The sequence below is a fragment of the Typopeltis vanoorti genome, chromosome 15 (genome assembly GCF_054136105.1).
Source record: "Typopeltis vanoorti isolate ZY-2024b chromosome 15, IOZ_Tvanoo_1.0, whole genome shotgun sequence".
Taxonomy (NCBI): Eukaryota; Metazoa; Arthropoda; class Arachnida; order Uropygi; family Thelyphonidae; genus Typopeltis; species Typopeltis vanoorti.
The window spans coordinates 35,946,928-35,965,384 of NC_143563.1; the positions used below are offsets into that span (position 1 = coordinate 35,946,928).

The 18,457-nt window shown below is 37.0% G+C and overlaps 1 protein-coding gene across 4 annotated transcripts in view; it reads right to left on the reverse strand.

Moving 5' to 3' along the window:
- LOC150098617 (BTB/POZ domain-containing protein 3-like) overlaps window positions 1-15,590 on the reverse strand; it is a 37,416-nt gene extending 21,826 nt beyond the window's left edge. Inside the window, exon 1 of one of the 4 annotated variants that reach the window (XM_090405033.1) lies at window positions 15,442-15,590. The gene's annotated coding sequence lies outside the window, so the exon portion shown is untranslated. Of the gene's footprint in view, window positions 1-2,308; window positions 2,548-2,851; window positions 2,963-15,072; window positions 15,154-15,441 lie in introns of those variants that run through there. The other 3 variants (XM_090405035.1, XM_090405034.1, XM_090405031.1) reach the window with 3 other exon arrangements.
- Window positions 15,591-18,457: the final 2,867 nt, after the last annotated feature.

Genomic DNA, 18,457 nt, shown 5'->3' on the forward strand with positions numbered 1-18,457 from the left:
GAAATTCTTTTAAAATGACTATAGGCATTTCAAAAAGAACGTGTAGGACATAAGATATATTGCATTCTTCATGCCAAATATTGCGTGTGCAAGCTTTGCGCAAGATGGGTGCCGCCCTTGCTCACGGCAGATCAAAAACGTAGTCGCATGAAAATCTCTGAACAGTGCCTTTCCCAACATTGGAATCCTTTTTAGTGGGAAGTCACATTCTGGTCGATTCTTATTTTCTGGAAAGGGTTTGTGATCCCCCTCAAAACTCAGAAGCAGACTTTTGAAACATATTTTCCGAATAACTTTTATAAGAAATGTCTGTGGATTCGCGATCCATTGCAGGATTGATGTCACAAGAACGACCTTTCGTTATCGAAAAAAGAACAGTTAATTGAGCTTTCGAGCTCAAAATGCATTATTTAATTATTTTAAAAAAATTGTAACTTTCTTCAATGATGATACATTTTCATTGTTTACGTCCAATGTAATAAATTACGTTTCGATTTGGGAAAAAAAAAACTGTGCCATTCAGATTTAGTATGTTATAAATGGCAGAGTTTTTCCCAAATTTTGGCAATCCCCACATTTTTTTTTAATTATATAACTTCGAGGTCCATCGAATGTTTTAGTCATTTCAATGGTCCATGGGCTTAGATTGAGAAACGCTGTATTATACTATAATTATGAGGTGGTTTATTTATATTTATAGAAATATATTTTATTTATATATCCACCTGTGTGCTACTTGTATTGGTTACGTTGTGATATGTGTTTGGTACAATCCACGACATCCATGATGGTACTGACGTTGTTGTGTGCAGCAGATTCTTGTGGACCTCGGCCGCAAAGATACGCTAAACGAGCGAGCGTACCGTAACCAGATAGATGGACCGAGAGGAGACTATACCGTAAAAATCAAGATACGAAAGCCTCGCTAAACAAGCCGCGAGCTGGTTGTGGCCAGATAAACGGGGATGCATAAATGTCGTTGTAGATAGATGAATGAGGATGTCAGCGACGTCGCATTCATCCTCATTCATCTACCCACAACGACATTTTTATCTTGATCCTCCATTCGTATACCCAGAGCGACTTTTATCTGCTGTCCTCTTTAACCCTGCGGAGGTCGCGGTTGAAAAAATTACGACTTAGGTCGCGTGTATCTGAGAGATACACTCATTACTAGTATGTGCTGAAATGCTATAAAACTTTCAGAAAAAATAAAATAAATCAAAACTGCAAATATCATACATGATGGTTTATATATTTTCAGTTACAATCTAGAAATTATTGAACAAAGAAATGTATAGAATAAAAATTTAGCTGATTGTTGAGATGAAAACCAGCAAGATATAACAGGCCTAAAATGCTTTCAATTCTGTTTTGTCTATTCGTTTAACATCTCTTTCTCTGAACTAAATGAAGTTTGCGGCTGTCTTCTAATCTGTCTTCTTATTGGATTTTTCCTCCATGTTGATTCTTTATCCTTTCCAAGAAAATACTCTTCTAATTCATATCTTGTTCGGATTTGATGAATCTTGCGAACGAACTTTCATATAATCATCATCTTCTAAATCAGTCTCATCTTCTCATTATCGGACTCGACTAACATTCGTTGAATCTCTTCATCTGCTGGATTATCCAATCATATATATTTTCCAGCCATTTTCAACGGTTAAAAAAAAAAAAAAAGTACTATACTGACATCGGATTTCGCGGTATCGCTCAGATACAATTTGTTTGTATAGAAAATCTGTCGGATCAGCCGTGACCTCCGCAAGATACGGAACCTCGCTAAACAAGACGAGGGCCGCGTGTGATCGGTCGTATCATTACCAGGGACCACGGCGCCGTGACCTTCACAAGACACGGTACCTCACTAAACTAGACGTGGGCCGCGTACGATTGGCCGCATATTCGCGCAACCGACTGTATCGTAAGCAGACACCACAGCCGCTATCCCACTTGCCAGCAGAGAGAACCGAGCGTCACCGTAACTTCCGTTTCATCCCTTCCGGTAACGTCACTTCCGTAAGCGAACGAAGACGAGGGACTAGCTCAAGCATGAATGCGTCCGCTGCGGTCTCCCATAGGTCACCACCATGTTAAGCAACCGCCCGTTGAATGGGAAGGAGTCCGATTGTCGAAACGGATTAATTCCCAAACTGTAACGAGCGGAAATTTTAGTGAGTTGCGCTGTTACCACTAAAAGGTAAGAAATTGCATGACATGCTAATTTTGGAATTTCTAGAGGAAACATTAACCGCCACGCTTTGTCAATTGTAAATATAAATACCACATATTCTGCGTAACTTACCTTTAGTAGACAGATATAAAATTAATCGCTATACTATCTCTTCTAGCAAGTTGATAGTTCCCTGAAGCAAATGCTGTCGCCGATCGCTTTCCAGAACAACACAAAAATATTAAAACGCCACGTGATAGATGTGAGTCATGTGACTGAACATTTCCCGCCTTTATCAACCACACAGGACAAATAAACGAAATGACCGGAATGGCTCGATGTACATGCGCAGAGGTCTGGTTGAGTTATGACGTCACTTGGATTTCTTCTCCAATCTCAATAAAGCGTTTAACCAAGCGACGATTTTCAGATTTTGACAAGGCTTGCGTTTTTATTTAAATACTATGGCCTATGGTGCATCGATAAGCACACAGAGTATTGGCTCACAAGCCGACATTACTAATTACTGCTTGTTATGCCTGGGAACCATGGAAGGACAGGGGTTGTGTTTCATAGGTTTTCCAAGGTTTAAAACATTGTGGGGATTAACAAATTTTATTTACACTGGCGCCATCAAAACTCCCTTTTATGGCTAATAAATATAATTTAGATTACCTGCAGTATCTCTCTAATTCAATCCCAGGCTTTACTCTCAGTCGTGGCTACTCGTATTTAACTTTGCACACAGGTTCGCATTTTTTTTTTTTTTGAGAAAACAGTGCATTGGAATAAGGATCAGTGAATACACATTCTTTAGTATATATTATACATATTTATTTAAACTAGGATACTTTAACACATTAATACAGTTTCAAATAAGGTTTCTAAACTTTCTTTCAACTCGGAACCACTAATATTACAGGCCGCTTTCAAAGGCATTGGCCTTGAAGTACACAGTTTAACAATCCATTTCAATACATACTTGTATGGTCTTTCGATTCACGCCCAAAAAATAATTATAACTACTGTTAATATAAACTTTATATATACAAACAAAATTTTCACAATTAGCGTAAAAATCACGATTTCTTTCTGTATACAACATTCGTGACCTCTGTAAAAGTCGACGCAAAGTTTAAGAAAAAAATTCTTACTGCATCGAATTTTACAAAGAAAACACCGCTACAAACTAGTGGAATTGATATGTACAGGAAAAACGCCCTGCAAAACAAAATTCGAACAACCGATATGAACAGCGCATGCTCTGAAATTGCGCTGTTCAGATAAATAATTACAAAGTAATGTATGGAAAGAGTCTAAGAGAAGAAGGGTGACTAGCAGGAAACCTCAGGATTCTGTTCTTGGATTACTGTTGTTTAACTTACACACATGCTGGGGGGGGGGGGGGGGGGGCAGTTCACTTTGTCCATGCAAAGCTGCCCTTGAAGGTGATCGAAATTGGACGCATGCTTTGTTTCATAGTGTCGTTTTATATTGTATTCTTTTGATACTGACACTGACTTACGACAAATTAAACACACTGGCTTATCGTCGATCGGCACAAAAAAGTACAAATTGGCACACTTTTCATTAAAAACCCGACAAGAATCGCTCGATTTACACTTTGATCCAAAATGGCCATGTAATGGTTATTATCCACTGAATATGTCTCACACTAATGAAAGTCTGGCAATATAAAACCGTAACAGGCTATTGTTGACACGACGAACCTGCATGCGCTTATACACGAATATCACACTGTTCACGACTGACTGTGGATGAAATCCTCTTGTATTTATATGAAAATAACGAAGTATCAAGAACCTTCGAGATGTATCTGGAAGGCATCAGACAGTGCACTCAAACAAACTACTGCTTCAGCCATCTACCTGTGACGTTAGTACTAGTACTTAAGTACCGCTTGGCGCTGGTAGATGGCTGAAGAAGCATGTCTATTTAATATTTATTTTTATAGGATTTTATGTAAAGTATCAAATGCACAGCGTTCCTTGTGAATCTGGAAAGCATCTTACAATTCTAAATACCGCAGTATAGCTTAATGGCCCACAGACTTCATTGAAATTATTTTTTATTTAATCGCATTTTAATTTAGGTAGTTATTTTTTCAAAATGGCCGGCAAGCCACAGCAAAGAGCTCCACAGGCCATGCATTGAAGACCCTGGCCTAAACAGTTGCCTGCAACATTTTTAAAACCACCATTAAAAGGGCAAAGTCTAAATTCAATTGATGATAGCTCATTGAGTTTATAAGGCTTGTCTTGACTATTTAAAAAAAAAAAAAAAAACTGGACAGTAAAAATTCAAAATTAATTTCATTTTTCACCAAAGACCACCATTCATTCTTTATTTGAAGAACTTCTGTTATTTCACTGTTTTACTTTTCTAATGCATCTCGTATCTTATCTAAATTAAACTTAACTGATTTAACAGCATTTAGTCAGCATTCCTACTGTGTGCGTGTCCGTCCAAGACTGGTCGTAAGGTGAAGTTTGATGTGTTTCATCAAGATATTCCATCTTTGCACAGATCCAGAAAATATCATATATAATCTTGGAATTGTTCCAACGAATGTCATTGCCACTGGCACAATTGAGCCCATGTCTTCTAGTAACAAATTCAGACTATGTGCTGTACATGGCACAAAGAATGCTTCTGGATTTTCAAACAAAATTCTGGCTTTCACACTTTTTCTTTACCAAACATGTTGGCACCATTATCATAGGCTTGATAATGAAACTAAAATTTAAAGTTTTTTTTTTTTTTTTTTTTTTTTTTTTTATCAGTTCATTTAAGTCTAAACTTTTAAACCAATACTTTTTACAACAGATGTAAAACTAACAAAACTACTCATTAATTTTAAATTCCTTTTTTCTTTTTTTTTTTACTTCTGGTAATTCAATAATATGTATAATAAATGCTAATCGTTCACATGACTTTTATCTCTGGTATAGTCTAGTTGGACTGAGTAATATTTAGTTGTTGTTTTTTAATTTTGGGCTTTTATATGAATAATAGATCACAGTATTTCACTTTTTATATAGCCATTACAAACACTATCCACACATTAATTATAACTTCTCACTTATCCAGTATCATATATGATGACCACAATGCTTTCTGTTCAAGATGGCATGTAGAGCTCTGCAATATAAATTCAGATTTAACCCCTATAAGATGAAAGCAATCAAATACATGAACCATCTGACAAATTTTCAAGAATGAAAACATTACAGGCTTTTTTTGGTTTTGATCTTGTAATTACTCTATTCCACCATTAATCCCTTAGTGTTAGAACATTAATGGATTAATGAGCTGTAATGGAGTTGTGACCTTTGACACCACTTGATCCCAAGCAAATTGCTTTACTTAAAATTTGTGTATCAAAATTGTCTTTCAATATACCACTGCATATTATTTATTTTGTTTTTTCACAAAAATGATGATGTGAAATCAATCTTAGCAATACATTTATTTTATTGATGGAAATATTTGGGATCTTTTATTCAACCAGTAATGTAACAAGTCATTTTATTCTTTTTTCCCCAATTTAAATGAAAATATGGAAAGCATTTTCAAATGCTTGCATTGAAAATAATTATTAAATATTTATTAAAAGAATGTGATTTGAATAAATCTCTCTCTTTTTTTTTTTCTGTAAAATTCTGAATGTGGCTGTATGGCTGTCATCAAGCTTATAGTCTTTATATACATCGTTCCACTTTTATGAACAACCAATGAAGTTAAATTGTATTACTTGTTTCCCAAATTTGAGACCAATTCTGACTCTTTTTATATCACAAATTTATATGGAGTAATATTTCAAAATAACCTTGGCCTTTCAGATTTAAAAATGCAACATATATATATATATATATATATATATATATATATATTTAGAATGGTCATTTCAATGATAGTGCTAGTGGGTCAAGCGCTACGGAGGCGTTTTGAAGAGCTCCTGATTCAGATAAGTTTTACCAGGAATAATTAAGTATATATGTGTAATTGTTTAAGTAAGAGCGGCTGTAAACGTTGTACGCTACCGATATTATTAGTGTGGGGTTTTTTTTCTTGCTTAAACTAAATACGAAAACGTTAATATTAGACCTAGTAACCTGCAAAAAAAAAAAAAAAAAAAAAAAAAAATGGCGGCGGCATTGTCATTCCATGATTTTAATTTGGATTTCAGTCGGTTCGTTAAGTGTGAGGTCTGTTGTTATATGTATTCCTTCGATTACATAAATGATTTGTGGATGTTTAGTGCGGATGGAAGAAGGGTGTGTGCGAAATGTGACCTGAACGAGGAATTGATGAATGCGAATATGAAGTTGATGACAGAAAGTGCTACTACCGATTGTATCGCGAGTGCACGTTTGAAAGAGAAGGACGGTGAGCAAGACAGGCGAAAAAATGTTAAAAAATCAGGAAAAAAGAAAAAGAGCGATTTGACAACCGTAACGGATGTTAAAAGGGACGAGAGTGAGGCGGAAAGAAACGAAATTGTGAGAACGAATGAAAATAGAAATGGCGTGATGCAGAAATCGCAAGTAAAAAAAATCGAAGGAATGAATGATAGCGAAAAAAGAATGACTGATGGCGAAAGTTGGACGCATGTTGGAACGAAAGTACGGAAACAAAGAAAGATATGTGAGAGTGAAAGTGAGAAGAACGATAGCGAAAGTTGGACGCATGTTAGTCCGAAAGTACGGAAACAAAGAAAGATATGTGAGAGTGAAAGTGAGAAGAATGATAGTGAAAGTTGGACGTATGTTGGACCGAAAGTATGGAAACAAAGAAGGATGAATGAGAGGGAAAGTGAGAAGAGGGGGTCGAGAGTTAGAAAGATTTAATGATAGAGTGAATGTGTCGCGAGGTTCGGAAGGTGAATTGGATTGGATGAAGCAAGAAATGAAATGGATGCGGAATGAAATTAAGAGAATTCAGGTCAAATCTATTAAAATAAATCATGATGGCATGAAAGAGTTAACAAAAGATGAGCGAGTGGCATTGTATGGCGACTCCATTATTAAAGGTGTGCTAGAGGATAAAATGCACAAGGTATGTTTTCCAGGTGGTAAAATGAGTAGAGTGATTGAGGCATTGAATATGAGGCAGGAACGAGCAAAAGAGTTAATTGTATTAATTGGTACGAATGATTTGAGAGAGAACAAAGAGCATGTCAAAATGAATGTCAGGAGACTGCTTGGAAAGATAAAGGAGAATAGTGTGAGAGGAAGGGTGGTCAGTGTGTTGCCTAGGTATGATTGTGGTGAAATGAGGCGGAGAGCAAGGATTATGAATGATATTCTGGCTGAAATGTGTGAGGAGATGGGAGTACAGTTTGTTAATGTGTGGAATGAGTTTGAGGGACGAAGTGAGCTGTATGGGAGCGATGGACTGCATTTGAGTGGTTATGGTGTGAGTCGCTTGGAGAGACTGCTGCTGGAAAGTGGAGAAGTGAGTAGAGTGAGAGAGAATGAATCAGATCGAGAGGGGAGTGATGTGGAAGAACAGGAGAGTAAGACAGGAGAGATTGAAGGAGTGGAAATGAATGGGGAAGTGAGTGGTATGAGTATAGAAAATGAGAGAATGGGTGTGCAAGAGGAGCAGGGAAACGGGGAGGCTCAGGGTGGACAGGGGTACACAGCGTGAGAAAGGTGGATGCTCCAAGAGGAGGTGAGAGCATGTGTAGGCAGGAAAGTAATGGGATGATCAGGGATCAAAAGGAAACAGATGGAATTGCAAAGGGTTCTAAAATGAAGAAGCAGAAAGGGAAATGGCCCCAGTCCAGCATGGAGAGATCACATCGAGTGAGTGGTATCAGTGGAACTAGCTGTAGATCCAGAAATGAGTTGTTGTGTTTGTATACCAATGCTAGAAGTATGAGAAACAAGGCAGCTGAAATGGTTGCACTAATTGCGTCTGTGCACCCAGAGATTGTCGGAATAAGTGAGACATGGTTAAATGAGGATGACATCCTGACAGGAATAGAGATGGAAAGGTATGATGTGTTTCGTGAGGATAGAAGGGGTAAAAAGGGAGGGGGAGTGCTATTGATGATAGAGAAAGAGTTATGTCCATACAAGGTAGAGATGCAAGAGGGAAATGGGGCCAGTGGTTTTGAGGCAGTATGGTGTGAGATAGAGGTGAATAGAATCAAGTACTTGGTGGGATGTTGTTATAGACCTGGTAATGTGGATGGTAGTGATAGTGAAATGTCAAATAAGTGATAGTTAAATAAGCCAAGCAAATAAGAAAAGGGTGATCATTATGGGTGATTTTAATTATGGCAATATAGACTGGAATGAAGAGATAGCAACTGGAATTAAAGAAAATGAGTTTCTTGAGTTTTTGAGGGATAACTACCTCAGACAGTATGTAACAGAGAGCACAAGAGGATTAAGGGTCTTGGATTTGGTCATCTCATCGGAGGATGTAATTATCAATGAGGTATCAAATCATCCACCAATTGGTGAAAGTGACCATGAGGTGATTACTTGGGTGGTTGCCAGCAGTGCAAGGACCCCTGTGAAAAAAGGGTATATGTGGAACTACAAGGGGGGTGATTATGAAGAGCTCAGGAGACAGCTTGCAGGTGTAGCATGGAATGAGGAATTAGCTGGAAAAGAGATCAATGCAGCTTGGGGGATTTTCAAAAAATATTTAGTGGATGCAATGTCTAAATGTATACCACAGGTGAGAAGGTTAAATAAGGTAGGTGTGAGATGGATGAATAAAGAGATTAAGCATGCAATACAGAGAAAAAGGGCATTGTGGAAGCAGCATAAGAGAAGTGGAAGTAACCAATTTCATGAGGTCTACAAAGACCAGGCAAGGAGGGTGACTTGGTTGGTGAGAGTAGCTAAAGAGAGGTATGAACAGCAGTTGGCTAATGAAGCTAAAAAGAATCCTAGGGAGTTCTTTCGATATGTAGCCAGCAAAAGAAAGAATGATTATGGAAGGATGACATTGATTGGAGAAAATGGTATAGAGACAGCTGTTGCAGAATGTGTGGTGGAGATACTTAATGAGCAGTTCATAAAGATCTTTCAATCTTGTGAATGTGACTTCATGGAGAGATTAAGAGCAGTTGATGATGGGGAGGAGAGACTGACTGTAAGTGAGCAAGAGGTGTTTGGGGAGTTGAGTAAACTAGATGTAAATAAGGCTGTGGGACTTGATAATATATCACCACGTATTCTGAAGGAATGTGCCAGAGAGTTGACACCTACCTTGACATATTTTTTTAATACGAGTCTTGCACTTGGTCAAGTCCCTAAAGAGTGGAAGGAGGGCAAGATTGTGCCACTTCATAAAGGAGGTGATCGAACTCAAGCATCAAACTATAGGCCTATCTGTGTGTCAGGTGTTGTGGTTAAGTTGTTGGAGAAACTTGTGAGAACTATGATCCAGAGTTGGGTTGACAACAATGGTATAATCTTTGATGGACAGCATGGATTTGCTGAAGGGAGGTCGTGTTTTAGTAATCTGCTTACTTATTATAATAAAGTGACTACTTCCTTGGACAGAGGAGAAGGATACACAGTAATATACTTGGATTTCGCAAAAGCTTTTGATAGAGTACCTCATGATAAGTTGACAGTCAAACTAGAGCAGATGGGGTTGGATATTAGATTAGTGCATTGGATTGGAGACTGGCTATCTGATAGGTATCAACAAGTTGTGTATGGGGGTGCAATATCCAGGAAAAGGAAAATGACTAGTGGAGTGCCTCAGGGATCTGTTTTAGGGCCATTACTATTTAACTTGTATATTAATGATATTGGCGAAGATTTGGATGGAGATATTCAGTTGTTTGCAGATGATGCAAAGTTGGGAAGAACCATAAAGAGTAGTGAAGATGTTGTGGCCTTGCAAGAAGACTTGAATAAATTGAGTGATTGGGCAAGCAAATGGGGATGTGAGTTCAATGTTGCAAAATGTAAGGTTTTAAAATTTGGAAAACAAAGATGGGATGCAGAATTTATGCTTGGTGAGAATATATTGTTGGAAGTAGAGGAAATAAGAGATCTTGGAGTGATAGTGGATAAGGATCTAAAATTTAGGGGACACATCGCCAAAATTGTGAAGACAACACAAAGCCTTCTGGGAATGATGAGGAGGACATTGACGTGTAGAAGTAGGGAGATTCTTGTTCCATTGTATAAGGCTTTGATTAGGCCACACATGGACTATTGTGCCCAGATTTGGTCACCTGGTTTTCAGAAGGATGAAGAGATGTTGGAAAGGGTCCAAAGGCGACTGACTAAGGTAGTTTCTGACCTCTGGAATGTCGAGTATGAGGAAAGATTGAAAAGATGTAATTTGCAGAGTCTAGTGGAGAGAAGGAAGAGGGGAGATATGATAGAGACCTACAAGTTGGTAAGGGGTTGTTATAGGATCAATGGTGGAGAAGTTCTACAGAGAATAGTGGGAGATCAGGGGAGAACCAGAGGTCATCCCTGGAAACTGTATAAAGAGGGTATGAGTAAGGGAGTGAGAGGCAGGTTTTTTTCGTGCAGAGTTGTGAATGATTGGAATGCCTTGCCTGAGAGTGTGGTGTCTGCAGGGAGTTTGAATGTGTTTAAGACCCGGTATGATGAGATGTGTGTGAGATAAAAGGACCTCCTAGATGAGTCTTTGACTCCATGAGGTCTTGTTTTAATAATAATAATAATAATAATAAACTATGGTGACAACATCTGAAGCATATCGTATACAGATTCATTCAAATTTTTTGTTTATTTTGAAATATTTCAATTACAATCGGGGGGGGGGGAATTGTAATTGAAATATTTCAATTTAAATATTGAAATATTTCAATTTTCAGGTGCTGAGGGGGGGGGGGCCTTCAGCACCTGAAACTAAGTTATAAATTACTATATTCTGTCTAATTTCCTATTAGTTTAAACTTTTTCACAGGGAGTATTTCAGATTTCAGTATCCAAAATCTATTACTTCACTGTACTGTTTCAAGAAAAGAAATAAAATAATAATACTGTGTGTGTTTGCTCAAGCAAGTGCATCTAAAACTGAACTATTTATTTACAATTTGATTATTACAGCCACAACTTTCTTTTCCTTCTTGGCCTGGCATCAGTTGTTTTAGGAAATAGTGAACAGTTCAAATCATCACCACATAAGAAATTTTGGAAATATAATAAGAAATTTTGGAAAATTTCTTATTATATTTCCCTGTATAAAAAGTTGTTTATATTTCTGCCATAAAAAGTTGGTTTTGAGTGTTACCTTCCCCTTTAAAAAAAAGAATAGATAAGAGCCTAATAATTAGCAACTGCCAGGCTGAAAGCTTAGATTACTCACCACTGTGAGAAATAAAGGGAAAAAAAAGGAAAAGAAGGGACACTTCCCAGAAGGGTAGACTACAAGTCCCCCCCAAGTAAAAAGCAGCTGATATTTCTTCTGGAAGCCAAGCCAGTACAGTATTTTTTGTCAAAATTAATTCCATCTATGTCTAATTATCCCAAAGGCAACATAATTTCTTATTTATAGTAATCATAGCATCACTTTTATTATTAAAAAAAATTAATGATCGGATACAATTACTTTTTGTACCTTTTGATTTGATAGAATCACCTTTTGGGGGGGGGGGGACGATAAAAAAATTGCAGCTTTCTTACAGAAGTTGTTCATAAGATTAGTTTTTTGGAGGAGTGAGTATTTAGTCAGCTATTCAAATATTTCTACAGATATTTCTGATTATATCTTATTTCCAACTTGAGAGAATTAACAGTGTCATTCACTCTGGGAGCATGTACCATCCCATATACTATTTTTCACATATTATTATGTGAAAAGTTGTTTTTCACATAATAAAACTACTTCAGAAATGCTATAAAATATAACTAGCAAGAAATGTTTTCTTTTCATATATAAAGTATATACTTCTTCATGGAACATGATCTTTTACAAAACCAAATTGTATTCATAATGGTCTTTCCATTTTTGTTATTTTTTACCCTTCTTAAGAAAAAGTTTGGAAGATTATTTTCTCGCTATTTTTCTGCGAGTTTGACATTGAAAATATTTGTAAAAATGGCAATACGATTGCTTTAGTTGCATGTTAAACTGAGGAGTTAAGCCCATACATAATCATTTTTTTCAAAACTGAGGAGGGGGGGGACTGCAAATAACAGTCTTATACATGTGTAAAGATTTGTTCTGTATTCTGTAGAGAAAAACTATCTCTGAAGTGATTTTGATTTTTAAGATCATAAATAAACAATATAAGACACTTAGTTTAGAACAAATTAGGCAAAATTAACAAATTTACTCTGTCAAGCAAATACAACATTTAAGTAAGGTAAATGATTACAACAATTTCCCATACTGACTGATGACCATTTTATTCACATGATAAAAAATTATATTAAAGTCCTGTCATTAGCAACAGACTACAGTTATATGATACGAGAACTAGAAATATATATATATATATATATATATATATATATTGTGTACATTTATATTGTGGTACCCTTGCATCCTGGCCTCAATATGCAAACCTGTTTGGCCAAGTGGTTAGCATATCTGCTCTCTAATCCTGCTGTGAGCACTGAAGTTGTTATTGTCCTTAGGTGGGAGATGAATTTCAAAGGCAAACCCCCGGTGTAAGCCTACTGCATCTCTTATTGAAGGACTGAAGTGGCTTGAAAAGTTCAATGTATGGTCTCTAGAGTATGGTTTCTGGATTATGTAAAAAACATATAAACTTGTATAAACAGAAAAATAGAAAAAATCCTTGGCAAAACCCACAGTTCTACAGAACAGATGTAAGCTCAAATTGTCCTTTCAAAAATATAAAAAATGGCACTTTTTTGGAGAGGGCAATTCAACTTATTTTCATCCCATCCTGTGCACTCTACCTGATGCATCATCAACTGTGTATAACATTTTGGCAAGTAGCTTTAGTGCCAAAATAGTTTGCCACTGTTTCACATCAGCTGAATGATGATGACTTTTCAGCAGGAGAGTAGGGAATGCTGCTACTGCTGAGAAGATGCACCTAATCCTATCACTGAATAAAATGATGCAGGAATGTTATGGCAATGAAGCAGTTGCCAAGTATGCGGATGTCACAAAGACACCAGTAACAGGATATTTTATCAATTATCGAAACTGTGATACACACACATACAAAAAAAGACATGTAGCTATGAATTTCACAAGAGTGCCAAAAAAAAAAACCTAGCTACACTTCTGATTGGAATCCTTGACAAACGTCCCAACATCAAACCTTCCCTACACTATTGCCTGTACAAGGAAATATTCGTTTGGTTGCATGCTATTCTTTACAAATGACTCAGATGGCATGGTTCTGAATATTTCATTTTTTATCTCTTAATAATTTTTTTTTTGTGTGTTTGTGATATGCAGAGCTCTGTAAAGTGTCCCCGCTTTCCCCCATTAACCAATTTCTATATGGGATTTCTGAAAAACCAAGCACTCAACACAGTTACACATAAACCAACAGTTTGGCTATACTATATAGATAATATTTTTGCTATTTGACCTCATGGCCTAGACACATCAGATACATTTTCAGTACATTTAAGCAACCAAAATCCAAAAATACATTTCACCAGCAAAAAAAAAAAAAAAGAAAACAACAACTTTCTTCCCTTCCTAGACACACTGGTAACAAGATTACTGAATTCATTATCAATCTCTGCGTATTTATTATAGAAAGCCATATATATATATATATATATATATATATATGTTAAAGATACCAAGCTATTTTAAAACCTGGTTTTACTCCATTTCCCAAGTAAGCAAACAGACAAATAAGTCAAGTTTGCACCTGCACGTAATGCAAGTCCAGCTGACCCTGCAGGTAGTGCAAGACCAAGATAACTCATGGTAAAAGTAGAATAAGCTCTGATCACTAATCTTAATATTTACCCATAATGCAAAGCACATCTCCTGGAGGAGATGTATGATGCTTTGTGTTAAAGGCAAGGGGCCACTACCCAGACTGGTTTCGACCTTTATTGAAGTCTCATCAGTGGGAGCCAGGCTAGAAATATCAAGATTTTAGTAATACAGAGCTTATAAGTATTTTACCAGAACAAGTTACCATAAGGTGTTTTAACCTTATTAAATAAACATCTCAGGAGGAGATATTTTACCCAAGGTAAAATACTTTCTACATTTTTATCTCCTCCTGAGATTTTTATTTAATAAGGTTAAAACACCTTATGATAACTTGTTCTGGTAAAATACTTATAAGCTCTGTATTACTAAAATCTTGATATTTCTAGCCTGGCTCCCACTGATGAGACATCAATAAAGGTCGAAACCGGTCTGGGTAGTGGCCCCCTGCCTTTAATACAAAGCATCATACATCTCCTCCAGGAGATGTGCTTTGCATTATGGGTAAATATTAAGATTAGTGATCAGAGCTTATTCAACTTTTACCATGAGTTAGCTTGGTCTTGCACTACCTGCAGGGTCAGCTAGACTTGCATTACGTGCAGGCGCAAACTTGACTTATTTGTTTGTTTGCTTACTTGGGAAATGGAGTAAAACCAGGTTTAAAATAGCTTGGTATCTTTAACATTTATTATACCCAAGGTAAAATACTTTCTACACACACACACACACACATATATATATATATACATACAGGAGGGTACTTACATTAGCAATCACACTACCACTCCCTTCAGTATGGCATCTTCAATACATTTACAAACATACATTTTCAAATGCCCACAGCCCTAGAAACTGAACTCAGATATCGTTGAAACACTTTTCCCCATAAAATAAACAAAATACTGCATGACACCTCCCCCACCAATCCTAATACAACCAACACACAAGACTGCAACAAAATTATTCCCATCCCTTACCGTATCGTAAGCAGATACCACAGCCGCTATCCCACTTGCCAGCAGAGAGAACCGAGCGTCACTGTGACTTCCGTTTCATCCCTTCCGTAAGCGAACGAAGACGAGGGACCAGCTCAAGCATGAATGCGTCCGCTGCGGTCTCCCATAGGTCACCATGTTAAGCAACCGCCCGTTGAATGGGAAGGAGTCCGATTTTCGAAACGGATTAATTCCCAAACTGTAACGAGCGGAAATTTTAGTGAGTTGCGCTGTTACCACTAAAAGGTAAGAAATTGCATGACATGCTAATTTTGGAATTTCTAGAGGAAACATTAACCGCCACGCTTTGTCAATTGTAAATATAAATACCACATATTCTGCGTAACTTACCTTTAGTAGACAGATATAAAATTAATCGCTATACTATCTCTTCTAGCAAGTTGACAGTTCCCTGAAGCAAATGCTGTCGCTGATCGCTTTCCAGAACAACACAAAAATATTAAAACGCCACGTGATAGATGTGAGTCATGTGACTGAACATTTCCCGCCTTTATCAACCACACAGGACAAATAAACGAAATGACCGGAATGGCTCAATGTACATGCGCAGAGGTCAGGTTGAGTTATGACGTCACTTGGATTTCTTCTCCAATCTCAATAAAGCGTTTAACCAAGCGACGTTTTTCAGTTTTTGACAAGGCTTGCGTTTTTCTTTAATACTATGGCGCATCGATAAGCACACAGAGTATTGCATCACAAGCCGACATTACTAATTACTGCTTGTTATGCCTGGGAACCATGGAAGGACAGGGGTTGTGTTTCATAGGTTTTCCAAGGTTTAAAACATTGTGGGGATTAACAAATTTTATTTGTTACACTGGCGCTATCAAAACTCCCTTTTATGGCTAATAAATATAATTTAGATTACCTGCAGTATCTCTCTAATTCAATCCCAGGCTTTACTCTCAGTCGTGGCTACTCTTATTTAACTTTGCACACAGGTTCGCATTTTTTTTTTTTTTTTTTTTTGAGAAAACAGTGCATTGGAATAAGGATCAGTGAATGCACATTCTTTAGTATATATTATACATATTTATTTAAACTAGGACACTTTAACACATTAATACAGTTTCGAATAAGGTTTCTAAACTTTTTTTCAACTCGGAACCACTAATTTTACAGGCCGCTTTCAAAGGCATTGGCCTTGAAGTACACAGTTTAACATTCCATTTCAATACATACTTGTATGATCTTTCGATTCACGCCCAAAAAATAATTATAACTACTGTTAATATAAACTTTATATATAGAAACAAAATTTTCACAATTAGCGTAAAAATCACGATTTCTTTCTGTATACAACGTTCGTGAGCTCTGTAAAAGTCGACGCAAAGGTTAAGAAAAAAATTCTTACTGCATCGAATTTTACAAAGAAAACACCGCTACAAACTAGTGGAATTGATATGTACAGGAAAAACGCACTGCAAAACAAATTTCGAACAACCGATCTGAAAAGCGCATGCTCTGAAATTGCAAGAGAAATTAACGAATAGAATTGGAGATGACGTTTCAAAGACTGTCCTATTTCCAGAGTGCAGGGAGGAGGTAGGACTAATTTGCTTAAATCTCGATGCTTATTGCAGACATTTAGTTGAAAGAAAAAAAATAAATAAAAAATATAAATAAAATAATAATAATAATAAAGAATAATAATATCATATGAAAAGAGTTCCGATAATGAAAAATTACATGTCTTAGGTTATTTTAAATATGGCAATGGAGGCGTTCAATGATAATTTAAATATTTAGAGATACGAGCATAACATAACGGGTATTTGGTACATTGGACCCTTCGACTGGAAAAGGCCTGAGTTCGACTCTCATCTTAACGAGAGAAATAGGCATCTGGGCTTTTTCAATTAATTGTACCGATCTCATATGAAAGTAGCACTTTTTTTTTTGCCAGGAAATTCGGGTTTTTCATCCCGCATACAGGCAAATCGGTAATTAGAACACCCATTTACAGATAAAAAATATTGCCGTTGTGTGATGGACGGTAGATGGCATTTATGTATAGTTTTGTATAGTAGGAGTATTAAGTAGTGGGGAAGAACGGTGAGGCGTGTGTAGTGGAGTGCCCTCTAGCGATGAGTTCCATGAAGGTGTCACGTGAATTCAATCATACACTCTACACTCACCACACCCAATGGCAATCCGTTTCAATCTTGCACCACCCGATGAGAGAAAAATCTAACTCTCGCCCCCTTCTTGACAGTATTCATTTAGAACCAAGGCTTACAACATGGAGTTTCCAGGTTAGGACCCCAATATGCAAGTTGCACATTACCAGAATCAACATGTAGCGTCGTGTTCAGTGGTGCAGAGAGAGTGTACAATGGGATGTAGAAGCATAAAAAGCCGTGTTATTATGGAGCGACGAATCACGCTACACCCTCTACTAGGCAGATGGACTGGGGTTAGTGTGGTGGATGCCCAGTGAACATCTGTTACCAGAGTGCGTCACTTCAAATATGAAATACGGAGAAGATGGTGTAATGGTACAGTTCTGTTTTTCCTGGTTTGACCTCGGATTTCTGTTTGGGATGCCATGAACATTGAATTCCGAGAGGTATCTGAACATTTTGGAAAATGCAAAGCTTCCTACTTTGTGGCATTTCAACGGAAATGACAATTGACCCTTTCAACAAGACAATGGACCGTGTTAAAAGGCTGCTGCTAACTGCATTGTCTCCATAGAGTTCCCTGATTTCAACCCTATTTAACGTGCGTTAAACTGTAGCATCCGTTGAGGTCTAGAGGCACACCACTGCACAACAGCCAGGACCTCATTACATGCCTACAGGAAGAATGGTCCAAAATTCCGATTGGTTGCTATTTTCGCTTGTGGAAAGTATTCCCCGAAGTATTGCTGCAGTAAGCGCAGCAAAAGATGGTCCTACACTTTATTATGGTTGGAGCCATGGCTGTTTGTTCTTCACATTATGGTGTCCGTTGAATTATTTCCATGTAGTGTACATATTGCACGATAGAAGTCCCAATTTCACTATAATTGTAACTTTCTGAACATATTTTTCTCTTGGCACCTTGCATATGCCTTTTCAAGATTTATCAAAAACTCAAATATACGTCTTATATGTATTTTTTTCCGTAATTATTTTACTATTTGTCATAAATCCAAAATGTGATCCTGACAACTGGCCTGAAATTGGCAGAAAAAACTTTTTAAGCAGCAATTATGTTCCATAGAATAAAAAATCTCCGTACAGGCTTACAACTGGTTGGAAGTTTCTCAACCCTTTGTCTTTCGCAGACCAGTTAAATCTCTGATAATTTTTCGTGACACAGCAATATAAAAAGTACAAAAAATAAAAATAAAAATATTGTA